Here is a 12,617-nt window from a genome sequence, read left to right as displayed (position 1 = left end):
AGGCTCCTCTGTCCATGCAATTTCCCAGGCAAGAGTACTGGAGTGAGTAGCCATTTCCTTCTCCAGAGGATCTGATGGAACCCAGGTCTCCTGCATGGCAGGTGGATCCTTCACCAACTGAGCCACGTGGGAAGTTCCCTCATGCCCTCTGCACTCCAACCCTGCCCCACCCGCATCTTTATCCCTGGCTCCACTGCCCTGCTTTCCATCCCATGGATGAGTTTTTGTGATGTATGTTTCACATCTTCAGAGGTATTTGATGGTAGAGCTTTCTGTGTAAAAGCAAAGGAGTAGCTATTTCAGATCCCCTTTTCCTTGAATAAAGTAAGAAAATTCATCAGTTATAGTTATTTGGACAGCATCGAACAGCCATTGAATGGAACCAGTTTAGTTTGCTACCAGTTGTTCAAGAGCAGAAGTTATTTTAAAAGTAAAACCAGAGTCTTGGGAGGCTGAGAAACTATTTCTGTGATCCATTGTGGACAAACAATGTCTGTGGAGGACTAGCAATGCCCCAGATTCAATAACTGCAGCAGAACTGATACAACAGCCTGGTGAAATTTTAGATGAGTTTCTCGTGTGGAATTATGGTTTAGATTTTTTCTTAGATGCCTGAATTACTTTATGACATAAAAGATTTATGTGCCTGTAGTTCTCAAGCATTGTGCTATTATAGCACACCTCTCCTCCAATCCCTCATGGGCTTGCAGCCAGTTGTCATTGTGGGAAACACTGACTTCTTCTGTGCTTCAGTAGAAATTATTTTATGACAATGGCTGTGAGACTCAACCAACTAAGTCATGTGACATGGTGAGTTAACCTTGCCGAAGGTAAGAGGGAAAATGATTAGAAAAATGGTAAAAGATCCCATGTTTACTGAAATGTGTTTTAACTTTTTTTAATTTAAAGATGTTTTCTTTTTTTTTTTTTTACGATTTTAAAAAATTGAAGTATAGTTGATTTATAATGTGATAGGTTCAGGTATACAGCTAGCTAAATGATTCAGTTATACATACATATAGATATATCTATTTTTCGGATCCTTTTTCCTTATGCTAAGTTGCTTCAGTAGTGTCTGATTCATTGTGACCCCATGAACTGTAGCAGACCAGGCTTCTCTGTCTATGGGATTCTCCAGGCAATAACACTGGAGTGGTTGCTATTCCTTTCTCCAGGAGATCTTCCTGACCCAGGGATTAAACCCAGGTGTCCTGTATTGGCAGGCGGGATCTTTACCACTAGCGCCACCTGGGAAGCCCAGGTGTAATAATGTTTGTGCTGCTGCTGCTGCTAAGTCGCTTCAGTCGTGTCCTACTCTTTGCAACCCCATAGACGGCAGCCCACCAGGTTCCCCCGTCCCTGGGATTCTCCAGGCAAGAATACTGGAGTGGGTTGCCATTTCCTTCTCCAATGCATGAAAGTGAAAAGTGAAAGTGAAGTCACTCAGTAAGTGTCCAACTCTTCATGACCCCATGGACTGCAGCCTACCAGGCTCCTCCATCCATGGGATTTTCCAGGCAAGAGTACTGGAGTGGGTTGCCATTGCCTTCTCCGAATAACGTTTGTAACAACATGTTTTTCTTTATACGTTATTACAAAATGCTGAGTATAGTCCCCCACTTTGACTTTTTGTCTTTAATCTGTGAGAACAGATTCTATTCCAAAAGCAATGCTGAGTGAAAGAAAGCAGGTGATGAGTGTGATAACCATGCCTACGTTTGTCAGCATAGTGATGCCTACATCAATGATTTAGTTAAGCTTTCAAATACCCTGCAGTAGTTTTAATATGCAGAAGTTTGTCATGAACACAAAAATTTGGTAATCTCTGATATAGGGAGGTTCATGAATGTTATCAAGATTACAGATTCTTTTGTAACAACTTTATTGTAATATTTTACAAATATGAATGCTGTGTTTCATCCTTCCACTAGGGTCAGTGTTGTTATGAGAGAAAAATCCAAATAAGTGAATTTGACTTGAAAAGAATTAGCATTTTTAGCTATCATACCTCTTGATCCTTTAATTATTCTATTTTGGATTTATGCTTAAAGAAAAATAATTAAAAGAAGGAAAAAACTTGTAGAATAAAGATATTGAAGTGTTATATGCTATAGTGAAAGAGTGGAAAAAATTCCCAAATATCCCACCTTATGGAAACATCTCCCTGATGGAATATTACACAGGCATTAAAATGATAAGTGTACAGACTGTAAAATACTTAGGAAATGATGTTAAGAGAAACCAGAGAAGCACAAGCATGAATATTTGCTCTGATTACAGCTATATAAAATTGTGTATGCATACAGACACGTTGGGTTGATGGAATTACAGGTGTGTTTCTTTAGAGTTTTTATAATGTAGAAAGTGCTACATTGAAATAGTGTGTAGGTCTAATACTCTTGGAAACAAAGCTTGAATTCAACTTCAGTTACTGAATAAAAGTAACATTTTCCTGATTAGTGTCAGCTCATTGGGTTATCCCCTTGTCTTATATTCTTCCTCTGAAGGAAGTTGTATATGGTGGAAACAGAAATCTGGTCATATTTATTCAGACATTCTCTAAAGATCAGAGGCTTCATACTTCAAACTTTAGAATAGCAGCACCAGTAAATCAGTGGAAAAGCTATAAAAGCAAATAAGTGTGTCAACATTTATTTCTATAGAAACTGCATCTCCAGCCATAGAATTTCACCAACATAGAGCTGAACTTGATTTTCCTTAATGGCTTCTATGGTTGGGGAATGTAGTCCTTCCAACAGTTGGAAAGGTCAATGAGAATCTGGTTTTTGAATCTGACTCACCTGAGCATACCACATCTCTGTTTCCCCTGATATAACCGTATTTCTGAAGAAGGTGAGGAAAGCAAAGAAGAAGCCACCTTGAGACGCAGCCGCACATGGAATAGTGAGTTGAAGTCTCTGGAGGTCATTTATCCAATGGTTCATTTCACTGCAGGCTTCTGTTTGTAAATTTTCTTAAAGACCCCTTGATTTGATATGTTTATTCAATCTGCAGTTGTGGTCTTCTGGGGACATATTTCAGAATAGCCCTTTTCTTTTCTACAAAGCAGTGTTCAGCCGCTAGTTTCCTTCTGCTTCTCAGGAATGTTAGAAAACTCAACACTTGGTGAGAAGGCAAAGATGAAAGTGATGGTGTGTTGTAATGAAAATACTCTTTCATCCAAGGAGCTGCAAGTTACTAACAGTGTCTGATGGGTCTCTGGTTCATTAGAGATGATTTATATGCCATCTAAACTAAAACCCTTTTTTTTATATAACCAGCAGGAAAAATTTAAATATATGTGTTGTATAAAATTTTTGAAAGGATTATTTTCTTCCCAATCATATTAATCCCCACCTCCACCCTCACCTTGTTTTTCTTCAATCTGGAAAGTCTCTTCCATCCACCTGCCTAACTAGACCCTTTCTCTATTTCATGGCTCTGTAACTTGCACACTTATTTCAGCTTCTCATTTACCAATCTTTTGATCTGACAATAGTCAGAATGTTTTTGATGATGGTAAAGAATCTGCCGGCCAATGCAGGAGACTCAAGAGATGCAGGTTTGAGCCCTGGGTCAGGAAGATCCCCTGGAGAAGGAAATGGCAATCCACTCCAATATTCTTGCCTGGGAAATCCCATGGGCAGAGGAACCTGGTGGCTACAGTCCATGGGGTCGCAAAGAGTCAGACACGACTGAGCACATGTGCTACTACACTGCACACTGCTTATACTTGTGATGAGCTAGAACTAAAGTAAAAGTAAGGTAATTTTTACAGGTAAAATGAGGTGCTGTTGCTTATTTTATCAACTGCCCAGCAGTTGGAAAATGGGTGGGAAAAGAATAGGAAGTGTCAATGTGGGGTGGTGAATATGGACTTACAGAACCCCCCCCTTTTTTTTTTAAGTAGCAAGGGTGTTTATAGAATTGGGAAGAGTTTAAATTATAGCAGGAATGCATGGAATAGATGTATTTTTCTCCTATATTTGTGACCCCATTGTCTGTAGCCCACCAGGCTCCTGTGTCCATGGAATTCTCCAGGCAAGAACACTGGAGTGGGTTGCCATTTCCTTCTCCAGGGGATCTTTCCGACCTAGTGATAGAACCTGGGTCTCCCCGCACTGCAGGTGGACTCAGTGTTTCTCAAAAAGTTTCTGTATCTAGAACTATTCAGTATTTAACAATAAGCTTGTTAGTTGCAGTGGAGTATGAAATACATTTCCAAATATGGGTCTATAGGTATCATTGTAATGTAATCACCAGGGGTGCAATTTCATAATGCCTTTGGACCCCCAAAGGGGGTTTTATGTGATTGCAAGATTTGTCAAATTGTAGTCTTGATTTGGTGTTTTCCGTAGCATCTTTTATCAGCATATACATCTAGTATTTATTTGCCATTGTTTCTTTGCTGGTGTGTCTACAAATGATTTCGGCTCCTTCCTACCCCATTCCCCCAAGAGTGGCAAATATAAAGGAAATTCTTAAGGCTTCCATTAATCTTGTGTCAGAGGAGTCTATGTAAGTTTACTTTTCGTGGTGTTTTATCAACAGTTCAGAGGATTGGGACTGAAGAAGGCATAGCTCCCTCAGGTGCTGGAAAGGTCAGTTCAAACAGAGTCAGTACTTCTGTTTCTTCGTGCCCAGATCCTCCCACTGTCCTTCTTGCTATCTGCCTGCTTCTGCTCAGCACCAGATGCCAAGGTGGGCACATGGCCTGGGGCTGTGAATGCAATGTATATGGATTGGCTTATGGCACCTGACCATGTAGGGACACTTTTGATACCATGACACCTGTCCATACTGCTTTACAAATCTCCACAAATTTCGTGTCACCAATCCTTCCGTCAGCATGCATCTTCCCTCTCCCTCCTACACTTAGATCAACCTCCTTGGACATTCTTCTATTCCTTTTTTTCTAGTTTAGTCTAGTTTAGTTTAGACAAAATCTCTTTGAAGTTCAACTCTAAGTACTCTTTAGGTCTATATAGTTTTATGAATAGCTGTTCTTTATGTGTGTAATATATAGGTAAGCAAGTAGATAGATAGGAATCAACTAACCTGTTTTTGCTTGAGCCTGTTTCTTAGGGTATTTGAACAAATGTTGAAGACCTTTTAGGTCTTTTATGATGAGTCATTTTTAAGTTGATTGAATGATAGTACCACCATTTAACTAGCCATCTACTTCTTCCTCATAGTTTACATGTATTCAGAAATTGTTATGTATCAATAATATTCATTCATTCATTCAAAATATTTAATGAGTGCCATATGTGATCAGAACAAGAGAGGGAAGCATGGTCCTAGGCCTCATGGAGCTACAATCTAGTGGTGGAGACAGGTAGAGAAATAATGACAGTCTCATTAGATAAGTGCTGTAATGGGGGCAGGCTTATTTATAAACCATGAAAGACCAAGTCCAACTAGGGAATTAAGGGCTTACCAGAGCCAGGCTCCTAAATATCAGTAGACCCAGTCATGGCATATATTTCATGGTTTGGACTGACATGTAGAAATCTGGAAACAACTATGCTGATTTAGCAAGCAGGAGGATTTGTAAATAAAGTCCATGGGTCTCTGTGATTTTGTGATTTGTGAGTCATAGTCTTTCTTAGTGGAGACATCTACCTGAACTAGATGAATGCTGACTCTTTTGGCTTCTCAATAATCTCAATCTTCTCTTTTTTAGCCCAGGAAACAACAACAAACATAGTATTTTGTACAGAATAGTTTCGTCTTCAGAAAAAATAAAATGACGGATGAAATACCTTTCATGCTCATGTAACTTGACCATTCTTAATACCTTAAACTGTTCAGTAAGTTCAATATGGAAATATGGAAAAGAAACACATGGGAAATAATCCTGGAATATCAAATATACAGGCTTTGATTGAAACATGTTCTTAGGACAGGTATGGAAAGGATGGGAATTTAGGGGAAATCAGAGGGGGCTTTGTCCTGGGCCTGCCCCCTTCTGTGAGGAATGAGACTGGACTTTGTCTCACCACATATAAATGCACTGTGGGCGATTTATGTGAAAACACTTTGTAAACTGTAAAGCATTTTACCAATGTAAGGCAGAATTATTATCATTATTTTAAAACACTACTTTATCACCTGCAAATGTTAACTTGCCTCCAGAGAGTAAAGGAAGCCATGGGAAAAACAAACAAACAAACACAAAACTCTGGTTTCTATAATATCTCTTCCCTAATTAGGCAAGAAATCCTCTGAAAGCAATGGCGGTAGATTTTAAGATTTGGTTTTGAAATTTTGTGCAATTCAAAATAGAGTTGTATATTGTGTTTTCTTGGGTTAGCAGGACTTAAATATATCCATATGTTTTTTATTTACTGACATTGTTTTTTGTTAAAACTACAGGCATATTCTGCTCTACTAAGGACCGTCCAGATTTTAGGAGCTAGTTATTTATGTCTTATATTGTCCAAAAAGCATCACTTTTGTGTTTACAGTGGATAAGGCATATGTTTTCCAATCTTGATAATTGTGAGCAAAAAGTCATATCATAAATGAGAATTACTCCAGCATTTCAAAATTACATCCCACATGAGCTAAGCTTGGAATATTTTACCTGAAAATCATGTGTGTAAATTTCATTAAATTATAAATCTAAAATCTAAGCTATCATCCAGTTAAAGTCTCCCATTTTGCACATAATAAAACTGAGGCTCAGGGAACCAAAATCATTTGCCCGAGGTCATTCCACTTATTAGTGGTAGAGTCAGAACCTGAATTAAGATCTCTTAACTTCTGCTGCAGTGGTTTTTTTTTTACCATGCCTACATGCAGAAGTTCAAGTACCTTTATAAGAAGTGATTCTGAAGTTTACATGACTGTATGTTCTTTATTCTGTAATATTACCTTAGGTGATACTAAGATTATCTTTTTTTTTTTTTGCTTAAATTTTAATGTCTATTTAAATATCTGTGTTGAAGTTGATGTGAGGAGTGTAGATTAATTTCTTAGTTGCTAAGACCAAGCAAGAAAAACTGAGAATTTCTTTTGGTTCCTCATTTGAACTTGAGTATGAAAATTAATTCTCAGAGTTATAAATGAAATTAGGCAGCCTGGTGGCTATATCACTACTATTTGAAGATAACTAACCATAGAATATATTTCAAAATACTACATTCGTTGTCTATATCTTGCAGCATCCCCAAATCCCACTCTTCTCGAAGGTGTTGAGTCTCTTGAAGTTTCAGAATTGATCAACCGTGAAACTGTGACCTAAGTAAACTTGCTAAGAAATAGTATAATAATATCCTTGCCCTGAGGGTAAAACACTCAACTCTAGATTTTTCTCTTTTATTCTCCCTCAGACTACAATCATATTTCTTTGTTAGTATTTCCTCTTGGCATTGTGGTACAGCTGACGTTGATAGATAGTGTGGAGAAACCAATTTCAAAAAGAAAAAAGAAAAGAAAAAAAAAGGCTCTTGGATAGTTGGGCTCAGAAATAATGTGTGTGGAAAGCTCCCTCACTGCCCTCTTCATTCTTTTTTTTTTGACTTGGGCTGCAGCTGCTGACAGCAGACACACTGAGCTATAATTTGGCCACATTTGGCTCATGTAAATTGTGATAAACAGTGAGCCCATAATATTTATTTTAAAGATTCATTCAGTGAAGGTAAGCATTCCTGACTTGTGTATACATGCTAGTGAATGGAAAGCTGCAGATGTAAAGATCGGTCCTTAATTTCATGCCACACAATTAATACGGCTGCTTGATGCTCTGTTCATCACAGGTGCTGGGGTGTTGGAAGTCTTTGAAGAAGTGTGGAGCTAATAGCCCATATATAATTCGGAAGAAGAAATCTTCAATGGAAGACCCCCGGGGGATAAATGGACAGTCTGTAAGTAAACAGAATGTCAGTCCTAAGGCAAGAGTTATTGCTCTTAAAATCGTAATTACTATTTTTGTTGTAACTTGAGTGTCTGGAAATTCCTCAAAAGCTCTGTCCCAATTTTTAATGATTTTTAAAGTTATGAATTAAGTAGTGTGCTATTTCATCAACCAAACCTAATTTATATCTTCCTTAAAGGTATCAGTTATCAAAAGTAGAGTTCTAGAGTAAAAAGCTAGCCTTTAGTATTATTTAATTTTACCAATATGCTTAATGTAATTTTTAGATTTCTATTTTCCTTTGCCTCAGGGAAAGCATGTATTTGTCTCATGAAACTTGAAATTAATGTCTAAGTTTGGATTGTTTTGTACGTATTTGTTTTGCTGAACACACATGTCTCTGTGTGTGTGTGTGTGTGTGTGCATGCACGCATTATGTGTGGTAAAAAATAAAATGTTTGGTAGTTTCACAGTTTGATAAACTCTTGAGTGGGCTTTAAATTGAGGAGAACCTTTGGTTTTATTTTGTTTGTTTATCTTGTGAGCACAAGAAAAAGGGTTCGTAAATTTTCCTCAGGTTCATACTAGGAAGAAAGCAAGCTTCTTTTGGCTCATAAGCAAATATTCCCAGTTTGGGATTATTTTTAAAATAACCTGTGAGTGATTTTGAACTTGAAAAAGTCAATCGATTTTAATTTTAAAAAACCTTATTTCAGTAAGTAAAAGTTTGTTTTCTTGGAAACTTTCCGTAGCAATATTTGAGGTGGCATTCCGTGACTTTGCCTTTGAAAGTCTCAGATCAGTTATGACGCTTTTTAGTCCTGTGGTTTCATACCTCTGCTTTGTTCTCCGTAGAATTATTACAAACCTGAAGTATGATCCATAGTAATGCTGTTGTGGTTCCTGTAAATGTGTGTTTTACAAGACCTACTGGTTGTTATGTAATAAGCAGTAACAGCTAATGGATTAGGATTTTAATAACCAAGGGTCAAGTGCTATCAAGGTGCTTCTGCAGTCATACTGTATGCAATTACAGAGTGTGTTTTATGGATCTCCTAAATCATCTTGTGAGGTAATTCACATAAAGCACTTCGAGATCATTCTGTTCGGTGTAGCTTTCACCCTAAATGGAAAAGTACCCTTAACACGTTTAATTTGTTTGTCCTTTTAAACTTGTTATGAGCCTGTGATACTCGGTTTTCTTATTGTATGAAAAATAGTTCTGTAGTGCATATCAAGTAAGTGAAAAATAAATGCAGGAATAACTTACTACTTTCTACTCCTTTTATGTAACTTTGCTCCTTGCATCGAGGCAAGTCAAAGTGTTGGTGAATCACTAACAGTTTCAAGAAATAAATGCTGCAGGTAACATTTCTTTGGAGATTTTATACTCTGCCAGTTCTCATTTGCGACTGAAAGAAATTAACTGACTTGAGACAAATAAAAAACAAATAGGTAAAGAATATAATGATTCAATTTTGTTTGCCTATCCTAACAAAATGGTGTTTATTGGGCCATCTCATTCCATACCATTCAGAGGTGTTTTGTCCCGTGAAGAGTGAAGCAGTTTTATTCTTGAAAGATACTTGGCAGCCTCGGAGGTAGAAAACTAGGGAGTGATGTTTCTCCAGGGCAAACGGTGTGTGGCATTGGAGAAGCAGTTTCCGGGCCATTTGGCCCCTGCCTACTCAACCACGAAGGGCGAGCGGTCTTTCCAAAGGTCCCTGTGTGGGGGGCCTCAGGTGGGCTCCTCCAGGCTCACTTTCTTTGGCTCTCAGGTTTCCCTTTTCCTTCAGAAAGTCGGGGAACAGGCTCAAGATAGGAAAAGGGCCTAGAACTTAGCTGAAAGTAATAAGGTAACTCAGGAAGCTAAAGGATTTTTTAAATTTATTTTTTATTGAAGTATACTTGATTTACAATGTTATGTTAATTTCCACTGTACAGCAAAGTGACTCAGTTACACACATATATACATTCCTCTTTATATTCTTTTCCATTAGGGTTTATCCCAGGATATTGAATATAGTTCCTTGTGCTATGCAGTAGGACCTTATTGTTTATCCATTCTATATGTAATAGTTTGCGTCTGCAAACCCCCCAAATTCCCAGTCCATCCCTCCCCAGCCCCCTTGGCAACCAGAAGTCTATTTTCTATGTCTGTGAGTCTGTTTCTGTTTTGTAAATAGGTTCGTTTGTGTCATATTTTAGATTTTAAATATAAATGATATCATGTGGTATTTGTCTTTCTGACTTAGTTCACTTAGTATGATAATCTCTAGGTCCATCCATGTTGCTGTCAATGGCATTATTTCATTCTTTTTTATGACCAAGTAATATTCCAGTGTATATATGCACAACATCTTCTTTGTCCACTTGTCTGTTGATGGACATTTAGGTTGTTTTCTTGTCTTTGTTATTGTGCATAGTGCTGCTGTGAACATGTGTGCATGTATCTTTTTGAATTATAGTTTTGTCTGAACATATGCCCAGGAGTGAGGTTGCCCAGTCATATGGTAATTCTATTTTTAATTTTCTGGGGAACTTCTATACTGTTTTCCACAGTGGCTCTACCAGCTTACATTCCCACCAGCAGCAATGGAGGGTTCCTTTTTCTCCACACCCTCTCCAGCATTTGTTATTTGTAGACTTTTTAATGATGATCAGTGTGAGGAGATACCACACTATAGTTTTGATTTGCATTTCTCTAATAATTAGCAATGTTGAGCATCTTTTCATGTGTCTAGTGGTTATCTGTATGTCTTTGGAGAAATGTCTATTTAGGTTTTCTGCCTATTTTTCAACTGGGTTTTATGTTTTGTTGTTGTTGAAGGAAACTAAAGGATTAAAAGAAGACCTGGTACCAGGAATTCCTGTACTTCCAAACGTGAAATGTCCCTTGCTTGTCATGTTCATCTTTCAAAATGTTTTCTTACTGAAAAATCAATGTATTCAGAGTAAACACAAGAGTAAACTGCACCCCCAGTATTTCTAAAATGTAGCCTCTTGACCGTAGTGGCACTGTGGAATACATCTTTCATGTGACCAGAGACCATGGGCAAGAGTGAAGTAGCTTCTTATTTTAATCCTAAGGAGATAACAGTCCTGGAAAAAACATTTAAATCAGAAATCCCACCTTTCTTTTTCTGGAATTTACTGCCTGTGTTTTTTCTGCATCTAGAAAGAAGTAGCTCATGTAATTTTGTAGTTTTTATCAACTGTTCAACTTGCCTCATGAGAACAGAAAGAAGAAGAAGGTGTTTGCAGGGCTTTACATCATATTAGTCCTAATTCTAGCCACTCCAGTATCCTCTCTTGAGGGGCCCCGCTGGGATGAGCACAGCCCCCTCTCTCTCCATAGGTCCAAGGTTGGCCTCTTCTAGGTAGGCACCTCTGAACAGACATTAAAGGGCCAAGTTAAGGCTGCATCTTTCAATTTCTTTAGATTATGAGAATTTCTACAAGGATATCACGTCAAGATAAGAAAAGCATGTACTAGCTCTTTTTTTAAAAGTGAATTGAGATATGAATCACTATCTTTTCCTTAGAAGCTGTGAGCTCTGTAGATACCTAAACCTTCTGTCTGATTTAGATAGAATCCTGGCATCATAAAACCTACATTTTAGATTCAGAGTCAGAAGTTGTTGTTTAGTTGCTAAGTCATGTCCAGCTCTTTTGACCCCAAAGACTGTAGCCCACCAGACTCCTCTGTCCGTGTGATTTCCTAGGCAAGAATACTGGAGTGGGTTACCATTTCTGTCTTTAAGGGATCTTCCCCACCCAGGGATTGAAAGACTTGGTTTTAACTTTTACTAATTGTATGACCTCGGGTGGATCACTAAGCATCAGTCTCTTTAACTAGAAAACAGAGATGATAATATTTACTTTCTCTTATTTAAAATTGTAATTTTGTAGGTCAGGTGGGATCACATACTTAAAAGGTCTTTGATAATGCAAAAGTACAATATACCTCTAATGCACTTTTATTGTAAATACTGCTAAAAAGATGTGGTTAAAAAGTTATCTGGCTGTCTTCAAGTCCATAATAAAACACTGTAAATGCAACCATTATACCAGTGCCAGGTATTATAAACACCAACACTACATATGTTTGGTTATATTGTTAGCTGTAGAGGGAATCGGGTCTCCTGAGACTCTCAAAGGAACATCTTATTATAAATGGTAGAGTTAATTTACTTTTATTACAAAAATTTCTGATGATAATATTTAAGAGTTCTTTGGAATAATTATATTTTAGGGCTCCATTCTCATAACTATACTTCCTGCGTTTCTTTAAATTCTGGTAAATTTGAAATGCTAACAGCAGTTTTTGCTGAGATGCTGGGTTTTGCAAGAAAAATATGAACTAAAATATGTATGTACCTTATTCCTACATTTGTACATTCTAAAAAGGAAAAGTAACTTTTAACCAAAATGGAAAACTTAAATATTTATTTCATTAACAGTGAGAAGACACTCTTTAGGAGAGATACTGAAAGTAGTTATACAAGTATATGACATCCATATGAGTCTAATTAGCTGGGAAATTATAAATTAGTCAGGGTTTTATTTATCCAGCTTTATCATGAGTGGGATTTTTAAAGTGAAATTTTTAGATACATTGAAAAATATGGAATTTAGTAGTTTTCAGTTTCTTCTTTAAAATCAGGAACATCTTATTGGAAGCCTGTATTCCCACCAGGCTGCTATAACAAGGAACAATAAACTGGGTGGCTTAAAACAACAGAAATTTACTATC

At 37.4% G+C, this 12,617-nt stretch overlaps 1 long non-coding RNA gene across 1 annotated transcript in view; it reads left to right on the top strand.

The window, feature by feature from the left end:
• Nucleotides 1–961: 961 nt before the first annotated feature.
• The window catches only part of LOC129626787 (uncharacterized), a 153,152-nt gene continuing 141,496 nt past the window's right edge, over nucleotides 962–12,617 (top strand). Inside the window, exons 1-2 of the long non-coding RNA XR_008702211.1 lie at nucleotides 962–1,446; nucleotides 7,764–7,871. This is a non-coding gene — a long non-coding RNA (uncharacterized LOC129626787). The remainder of the gene's footprint in view (nucleotides 1,447–7,763; nucleotides 7,872–12,617) is intronic.

Source organism: Bubalus kerabau, chromosome 14, assembly GCF_029407905.1.
Source record: "Bubalus kerabau isolate K-KA32 ecotype Philippines breed swamp buffalo chromosome 14, PCC_UOA_SB_1v2, whole genome shotgun sequence".
Lineage (NCBI taxonomy): Eukaryota > Metazoa > Chordata > Mammalia > Artiodactyla > Bovidae > Bubalus > Bubalus kerabau.
This window is presented reverse-complemented; position numbering and strand designations above follow the sequence as displayed.